The following is a 9,134-nucleotide window of genomic DNA, read 5'->3' on the forward strand; positions in this document are numbered from 1 at the left end:
AGGTAGACAATGCCCTACATTATTGATGAGAAGATTAAGAAGGAAAGAGGAAATCGAATTATTAAACAACAGATGACTTTGTCTAAATTAAAATTTAGATTAAGTCCACTATGAAGAGAGAGGTTCGATCTAGTTTGACAATAAATAATTTTTAAATATTATTTGTCTATCTGGCTCCCTAAACACCAAAAAAAATTATAGATGAAAAATAGTGATATTCAATTATAGAAACAAATTATTGTTAAGTAATACTCTATTTATAACTAATAAGGAAATGTAAACGGATGAAATGAGACTTTTCAAATTATATGGGGACATAGAGAGTATGAATTAATAATATCGAGCAAGCTTAAAAATTAGTTTCCTAAGATTCATTTAACTTATACATAACATTAACAATCAAAGTTGGTTAGCAAATTAAAAATGTCAACTATATATAGTGCTATACTTATACCCTATTATGGAGAGTAAGTCGTTATTGTGGAAAAAGTCAACCTTGGCAACCCTAATAATGCAATGGAATTTTTCTATAATATATATACGTAGTACATTTTTTGTTTTCTTCCATTACTTACAATATTTCGTATATTTTACAAAATAGTCCAATCAATTATCATCATCGTTTTTGTCTTGCCTTTTTGCGCAAATACTATGGCCTCGATAATAATATCCTTTACATTGTTAGTAGCTACTCAACTTATTATCCCAAGTGCACAAGCTTATTTTTACTACTATACAAATTGCACGGGTAGTTCAAATTACATCATAAACAGCCCTTATCAAACAAACCTCAACAATCTCTTAAACAACTTAACCTCCCAAGCAGCGCAGTCCGAATCACGATTCTACTACTCGACGTTTGGCCAAGCTCCCAATCGAGTCTATGGCCTCTACCTATGTCGAGGTAACACTGATAGTCAATATTGTAGCCGGTGTGTTAATGAATCACATTTAAATATCCTCAAAGAGTGTCCAACCCAAAATTGGGCCGTTCTATGGAGTGAAAATTGTACAATTCGTTTTTCTAACGTGTCAATCTATCAGAAACTCGATGTTACTCATAGAATTGTGGGATATAACGATGTTCCAACGATTCCTAGTAATGGAATCCAAACATTTTTAGATGTACGGAATAAAACCATGAATGATTTAGCACCCCTAGTCTCGAATAGCTCGATGAAGTATGGTAGTAAGACCGGTGATGTTACAAGTTCCTTAAAGTATTACGCGATGGCTCAGTGTACACCGGACTTGACTTCCGATGATTGTAACCAGTGCTTGAGTAACGGAATTAGTCAGCTCCGACGAGGATCGGTACATGGGTGTTGCTACCTAGTTGTAATGTTCGATTTGATCTTGTTAGATAATATGTTTATATTATCTTGTTAATATTATGTAAAATATATCTTTGTGTAATTTAGGTTATCTCATGATTAGGTGGTAAATCCTATATATATTCAATTAATGAGAAAGCCTCCGCTAAGGAGAATTACACTATTCTACATGGTATCAGATTCCTCTTAGGGTTTTCATTTTTTTCTCTCTTTCAACACCCTAATTCGATCCCTAGGACCCTAGCCGTGCCCTAGCCGTGCACCACCATCAACCTGCTGCCTTCTCCGTCTCCCTCCATGGCAATCGGTGATACCCCTCCTCCTCCTCCTCCTCCTCCTCCTCCTCCCTCAAACACGTTTCATCCAGCCTTCACCGTTCACATCAAAAACCTCATGAGCGTTACCCTTGATCAAGAAGAAGCCCAATATGCTACGTGGGTGGAGCTTTTTCAATGTCAAACATGTGCTTACAACCTTCAAAACCACATTGACGCTAAGGTTTCTCGGCCGGCGGGAATTGATGATGAAACTTGGAAGCGTCTTGATGCGATTGTGAAAAATTGGATCTATGGAACTATTTCTAAGGACCTAGTCCAAACTATAATTAAGCCGGGTGCCACAGCTCTAGAATTATGGACCCGTCTCGAGGAGATTTTTCATGACAATAAGCATACTCGGGCTGTTTACCTAGAGGAACAATTTGCTAACGCGAAACTCGAGCACTATGCAAACATGAGCGATTATTGTAAGCACATTAAGCTTCTTGCGGATCAACTAGCTAATGTTGATTGCCCGGTCTCCGATCGAAAGATGGTTATGCAATTAATTGCCGGACTCACTGAGGGTGAATATGACACTGTGGCTGCTATTGTGTCACAATCCGAACCAACACCGAGCTTCAACAAGGCAAGGTCCATGTTCTTATTGGAGGAAACTAGAAAGAACAAGCAAAAAGATCAAGGTCAAGCTTTTGTGGCCCAAGGTTCGCAAGCCCAACCGACGACCACCACCCAGCCCGCAGCGGCCGACCAGCAACGCGGCGGCGGTAGGGGTGGTAAAGGCCGTGGCCGCGGCAACCCAAAGCAGGGGAAGGGGAAAGGCCGTGGGAGAGGCAACACCAATAATTCGCAACAGGGGCAGCAAGGTCAGTCCACTGGGCCTTCACACTTGGCCCAACAGCAACAACAAGCCCCTCAATGGGGAGGTCAACCCAACTGGCAGCAGCAACAAGGGCAGTGGGCTTCACCACCCTGCCCTTATCCAACGGGCCAGGCCCAATTTCGTGGATACCAGCAGCCGTCCTTGTTAGGGCCCGGACCACAGCAGGCCTATTACGCCGGTCCAGCTCAACCCGGTTATGGACAACTTATGTCACCTACTGATTTGGGGCAAGCCTACAGTTCAATGAGTCTTCAAAGTCCCGACAACGGATGGTACATGGACACGGGTGCTACTTCACACATGACTCGTGACTCGGGTAATCTCTCTAAACTGTTTACTTTGAGCACTCCTCAATTTATTTTAGTTGGTGATGGCAAACGTATTCCTATTCATGGCTATGGCACTACATCCACTCCCTCACCCTTTCCACCTTTCCAACTCAAAAATGTCTTACATGTTCCTAATATTATTAAGAATTTAATTTCTGTTAGGAAATTTGTTTGTGATAATTCTGTGTCTGTTGAGTTTGACCCTCTCGGTTTTTCTGTGAAGGACCTTCTTTCGGGGACAATTCTAGCGAGGTGCAATAGTGTGGGGGACCTCTATCCTTTTTCCAACACTTCCGCAACAAATGACAATAGTCAACTCTCTTTAGCTGCTATTTCTCATTCAACTTGGCATCATAGACTTGGACACCCCGGCGAACCAGTTTTTGATTTTCTTAGGAAAAACAATTTTATTCGTTGTAATAAGAGAAATAATTCTCAATTTTGCTATTCTTGTCCTTTGGGAAAACATGTACGACTTCCTTTTAAGTCCTCTACTTCCGTTACTTTTTCACCATTTGACATAATTCATATGGATTTATGGACATCTCCTATTCCTAGCAAATTGGGTCACAAATACTATTTAGTTTTGCTTGATGATTTCTCACATTTTATTTGGGTGTTTCCGTTGAAATATAAATCGCAAGTCTATAATATTCTTGTCAATTTTCGAGCATATATTAAAACCCAATTCGAAAAGGACATTAAAACTTTTCAAAGTGACAATGGCCGTGAATTTGATAATTCTCCTTTTCGTACTTTTTGTGCTACTAATGGCATGATCTTTCGCTTCTCTTGCCCAAACACTTCTTCCCAAAATGGTAAAGCCGAAAGAATTATACGCACAATCAACAATATGTCTCGAACCATTCTCTTTCATGCCTCCCTTCCACCTTCTTTTTGGGTTTATTCGGTGCATATGGTAGCATATATCCTTAACATTCTTCCCTCCACAACCATACAAAATAAAACACCAACCGAAATCTTATTTCGTCGAGTGCCCACATACGATCATCTTCGTATTTTTGGTTGTCTTTGCTACCCTAACCTTAGTGCCACCGCTCCTAATAAGCTTGCACCTAGGTCCACACCATGTGTTTTCTTGGGATTCCCTTCTAATCATCGGGGTTATTTATGCTATGACTTATCATTAAACAAAATAATTATTTCTCGTCATGTGACATTTGTTGAAGATCAATTCCCCTTCTCCAACCTTCAGCAGTTCAAAGAAAATGATTATGAGTTTTTTGATTCCTATGACAGTAACAATTTCCTCATGCAAACTCACTGCCAAACTTTGCAACACAATAATCCCATAAATCCCACTAATACACTTGGCCCACACCAAAAACCCACTAATTCCCCAAATCCACTAAATCCCACAATTCCCACGGACTTACAGTCCACTCCGCAGGTGGGCCGCGGAATTCACTCTTCTACCGCAAGCCACCTGCGGACCCCCCTGCCTAGCCCACAAATATCACCTCCTAGCCCACCTCACTCTCCTATTTCACCTTCAATCCAATTCGGTTCACTACCGAGCCCCACCCCGGTCAACTCTCCTCACTCTCGGCCTATCTCTCGGCCTTCCCACATTATGACCACACGTGCTAAAGACGGGATTTTTAAGCTGAACCCCAAATATCAAGCTCATATTACGGTTCCTTCTATTTCCCCACTTCCTAAAAACCCGAAATTAGCCATGCTTGACCATAATTGGAATGCCGCCATGAATGAGGAATTTAATGCTCTTAGTAAACAGCATACTTGGGACCTTGTTCCAAGACCGGAAGGGGTCAATATTATTCGTTGTATGTGGTTATTTAAACACAAATACAGGGAAAATGGTGATTTGGAAAGACACAAAGCAAGACTTGTTGTGAATGGCAAGTCTCAACAGGTTGGTGTGGATTGTGATGAGACTTTTAGTCCTGTGGTGAAACCGGCAACTATTCGTACTGTTTTGAGTATTGCTTTGGGTAGGGACTGGCCTATTCATCAATTAGATGTCAAAAATGCGTTTCTTCATGGTGACTTAAAAGAGACCGTTTATATGCATCAACCACCGGGTTTTGTAAATCCCGAGGCTCCCACACATGTTTGCCGGCTTAACAAATCTCTCTATGGTCTCAAACAGGCTCCTCGGGCTTGGTACCAAAGATTTGCTAACTATCTTTTGCAGATTGGTTTTGTTTGCAGCAAAAGTGATAATTCCCTCTTTATTTTGCGACATGGTGCTAATGTTGCATATCTCTTACTCTATGTTGATGACATCGTTCTTACAGCCTCCTCCGAACAACTCAAATGTGATATTATTGCTCTTCTTAAGTCCGAATTCTCCATGACTGATCTGGGGAAGTTGAGTTATTTTTTGGGGGTTTCTGTAACCAGAACAAAGGACTCCATGATCCTCTGTCAGAGTAAGTATGCTGAGGAAATTATTCACAGGGCAAAAATGGACAGTTGCAAGCCGGTTGTCACTCCAGTCGACACTAAGTCGAAACTTAGTGCTCATGATGGTGAGCTAATGAAGGATCCCTCTCTTTACAGGAGCCTTGCAGGTGCTCTACAGTACCTTACTTTTACCAGACCTGACATTGCTTATGCTGTCCAGCAGATCTGTCTGTTTATGCATGCTCCCAGGGAACCTCATTTTAACGCTCTTAAGCGTATTATTAGATATATTAAGGGCACTTATGATCATGGTCTACATTTGTACCGTTCTGCACCTACGAGACTTACTTCGTACACAGATGCCGATTGGGCAGGATGCCCGGACACTCGACGCTCCACTTCAGGGTATTGTGTTTATTTAGGTGACAATCTGGTCTCTTGGTCAGCAAAACGACAAGCTACATTGTCCAAATCAAGTGCCGAAGCAGAATATAGAGGTGTCGCTAATGTTGTTTCTGAATTATGTTGGCTCCGGAACCTACTTCTTGAGTTACATTGCCCTATTCGACGGGCATCCTTGGTCTATTGTGATAATATCTCCGCCGTTTACTTATCTTCTAACCCGGTACAACACCAACGTACCAAACACATTGAGATGGACATTCATTTTGTACGCGATAAAGTCGCTCTTGGTGAGATCAAGGTCTTACATGTTCCGTCGTCATATCAGTATGCGGATATTTTCACAAAGGGGTTACCTCGCCAACTATTCCTAGATTTCAGAGACAGTCTCAGCATTCGACCTCCTCCCGCTTCGACTGCGGGGGTGTGTTAGATAATATGTTTATATTATCTTGTTAATATTATGTAAAATATATCTTTGTGTAATTTAGGTTATCTCATGATTAGGTGGTAAATCCTATATATATTCAATTAATGAGAAAGCCTCCGCTAAGGAGAATTACACTATTCTACAGATCTTACTATTATGAATGAAACAGCAACAACAATTCATGAAGGTATGTCTTATGAAACAGATCTTATGTATGTACAAGTAATTTTTATTTATTGCAGAAATATATATTTACTTCATGTTTTGCGTTTAACATACAAGTTTTATTTTCTTTGACGTGAGGACCATGTTAATATAAATTAAGTTCTGTCAAAACAAGAATATGTCTTTACAAACATCGTACTAAAAAAATAAAAATAAAAAAATAGGTTAAACAAGGATAACATTATTATGTATATGTTATATATGTATATTATAAGGTAGTTGCTTAAAAAAATCATTGACCGTATATCATCTTACTGTAAGATGATCAATCCTATTATTAATTTACAATGATAGTCTTAGTTGTCACTTAATCTCGTTTGATTCTCATACTTTCATCACAAATTCTTATATGTGGGTGTGACCAGTCATTAATTATAAGGGTTACTTTGTTAATGTAATAGGGATTACTCGGTTAGTATTACAATGATTAATTGGTCAGTATTATAAGGGTTATTTTGTTCTTTTATAAGTGATCACACACAAAACGGGTTGTACTTGCATTATTATAATACTGTATTTATACCAACTTTTTTTTTTTTGTTGGAATATATGGCCTTTTTTCTTTGTAGAATAGTTTTCAAGTGCGTATTAGTAACATTCTTAATTTCTTATTGATCTGTTTCTATAAAGAAATTATAGAATTATGATTTTTTTCTTGTAATTTATCTAGAGTATCCTAATATGGTACATTTAGTATAATTGTCTTTTCTTCCCATTCTTTCATGAGATAAGTCCCAATGAGATTATTATGATGTTAACAAAAGAACAACTACAAAAATGCAGGAAAAAGAAAAAACACAGCAAAGGTGATCATTGCCATTGTGATTCCAGTGGTTGTTATATCAGCTGTAATTCTTGCCCTAGGAATATATTATAAGATTAAGAAAGCTAAGAAGTATAACACATTGCACGCTAGAAGTGGTAAGAAGATCGCGCATTATATTGTTGCATACTCTCTAAGATTAGTTCTTTAAATTATATTGTTGCATTACTCATAAATCTTATGATGGTCAATTAATGATATGATACAGCGAGTCAGGATTTCGCAATGATTGAGTCCTTGCAATATGATGTGGCTACACTTCAATTGGCAACTAATAATTTTTCAGATGAGAATAAAGTCGGCGAAGGTGGATTTGGAGGCGTCTATAAGGTATTACACTATAATTTGAACTCAATTTTAATTGAGTTAAAGAGTCATTTTGAGGCAATAATGAGTGGTACTCCATCCATTCTTAGATTTTTTGTTCTTTGATCTTCTATCTATATACATTTACTTTTTTCTATTTTGTGTAAACTCTATACCATTGCACCCTTATTACTCCATTATAAATTTATAATTAGTTAGTTACACCTTTTGCTTACATTACTTGCATATTCATTCCATCTTTTTAAACCCTCTCGCTCTTACTTTATCATTTTTCTAATTAATATCTTACATCCTCTTACAATTATAAAAAATTTCAAAAAATGTTTAGCAATCAAGTAGAACATAAAATAAGGTTTTTTTTTTTTTTTTTTTCTCTCTTCATGCGGGGTTACACAATAGACTTGTAAAACTGTAAAATTTGTTAGTTGATTTTATTTTTATTTTAATATATTTTTAATTTTTTATCTTAGGGTATAATGCCAGATGGACAAGAAATAGCAGTGAAGAGGTTGTCCAAAGGTTCTTACCAAGGGGAAGAAGAGTTCAAGAATGAGGTGTTGTTGGTAGCAAAACTTCAGCATAGAAACTTGGTTAGACTATTAGGGTTTTGTTTAACTGGAGAGGAGATGATTCTAGTGTACGAATACGTTGCCAATAAAAGCCTAGACTATTTTTTATTTGGTATGATAGATTTCTCATGATAGAATCTTTTTAAGTCTCTTTCTAAGATATTAAAGCTATTTTATCCTTTATATTGTAACTTATTATGCCGCAGATACGGAAAGACAAGGGTTGTTAGATTGGGGAACGCGATACAATATTATAGGGGGGATTGCTCGAGGGATGCTTTATCTCCACCAAGATTCTCGGCTTAAAATAATCCATCGTGATCTCAAAGCAAGCAACGTTTTGCTTGATGAAGAACTGAACCCCAAAATTTCAGACTTTGGCTTGGCAAGGATTTTCGATGTGGATCAAAGCCAAGGGAATACAAATAGGATTGTTGGAACTTAGTAAGTAGAATTTCAAATTTCAAAATCATTTGTAATTGAATAGAAATAGGACCAAAAGATGTACATATTCATATATTATTGATGAATATACATATATTTATGTGTACAACATTTTCTTGCAGCGGTTACATGTCTCCAGAGTATGCAATGCAAGGCCAATTCTCTGACAAATCAGATGTCTATAGCTTTGGCGTACTTGTTTTAGAAATCATCACTGGAAAAAGAAGAAATAGTTGCTTCGATGATTTGGGTGACGCTGATGACCTTATAAGCCATGTAAGTTCTCCTTTTAAATAACATGTTATTTATTCTCCATTTTCCATACCAAAAATTAATAGGAAAGGATATAAACAAGTATTAAAATATATATGTAGGCATGGATAAAATGGAGGGAAGGAAATCCTTTGGAATTTGTGGATCCAATAATAAGAGACTCATGCTCAAGTGACGAAGTTATGAGATGCATGCACGTTGGCTTGCTTTGCGTTCAAGAGTCGATGGATGTTAGACCTACAATGGAATTACCAGTTCTTGTGTTACATAGTAATGCATACACACTTCCAATGCCACAAGAGCCGGTTTTCGTTTTCAGGAACATAAGAGAAGTAAACGTTGTAGACAGCAAGTCTAGCGGGTCTGTAAATAATGTAACTATGTCTGGGGTTGACCCAAGATGAATGCATATAGATAAGATGTCTA

The 9,134-nt window shown here is 37.9% G+C and overlaps 1 pseudogene; it reads left to right on the forward strand.

Moving 5' to 3' along the window:
- Window positions 1-651: 651 nt before the first annotated feature.
- Window positions 652-9,112, forward strand: LOC145578333 (cysteine-rich receptor-like protein kinase 10; annotated as a pseudogene).
- Window positions 9,113-9,134: the final 22 nt, after the last annotated feature.

This window comes from Chenopodium album, chromosome 14, assembly GCF_948465745.1.
Source record: "Chenopodium album chromosome 14, dcCheAlbu1.1, whole genome shotgun sequence".
NCBI classification, from domain to species: Eukaryota; Viridiplantae; Streptophyta; class Magnoliopsida; order Caryophyllales; family Amaranthaceae; genus Chenopodium; species Chenopodium album.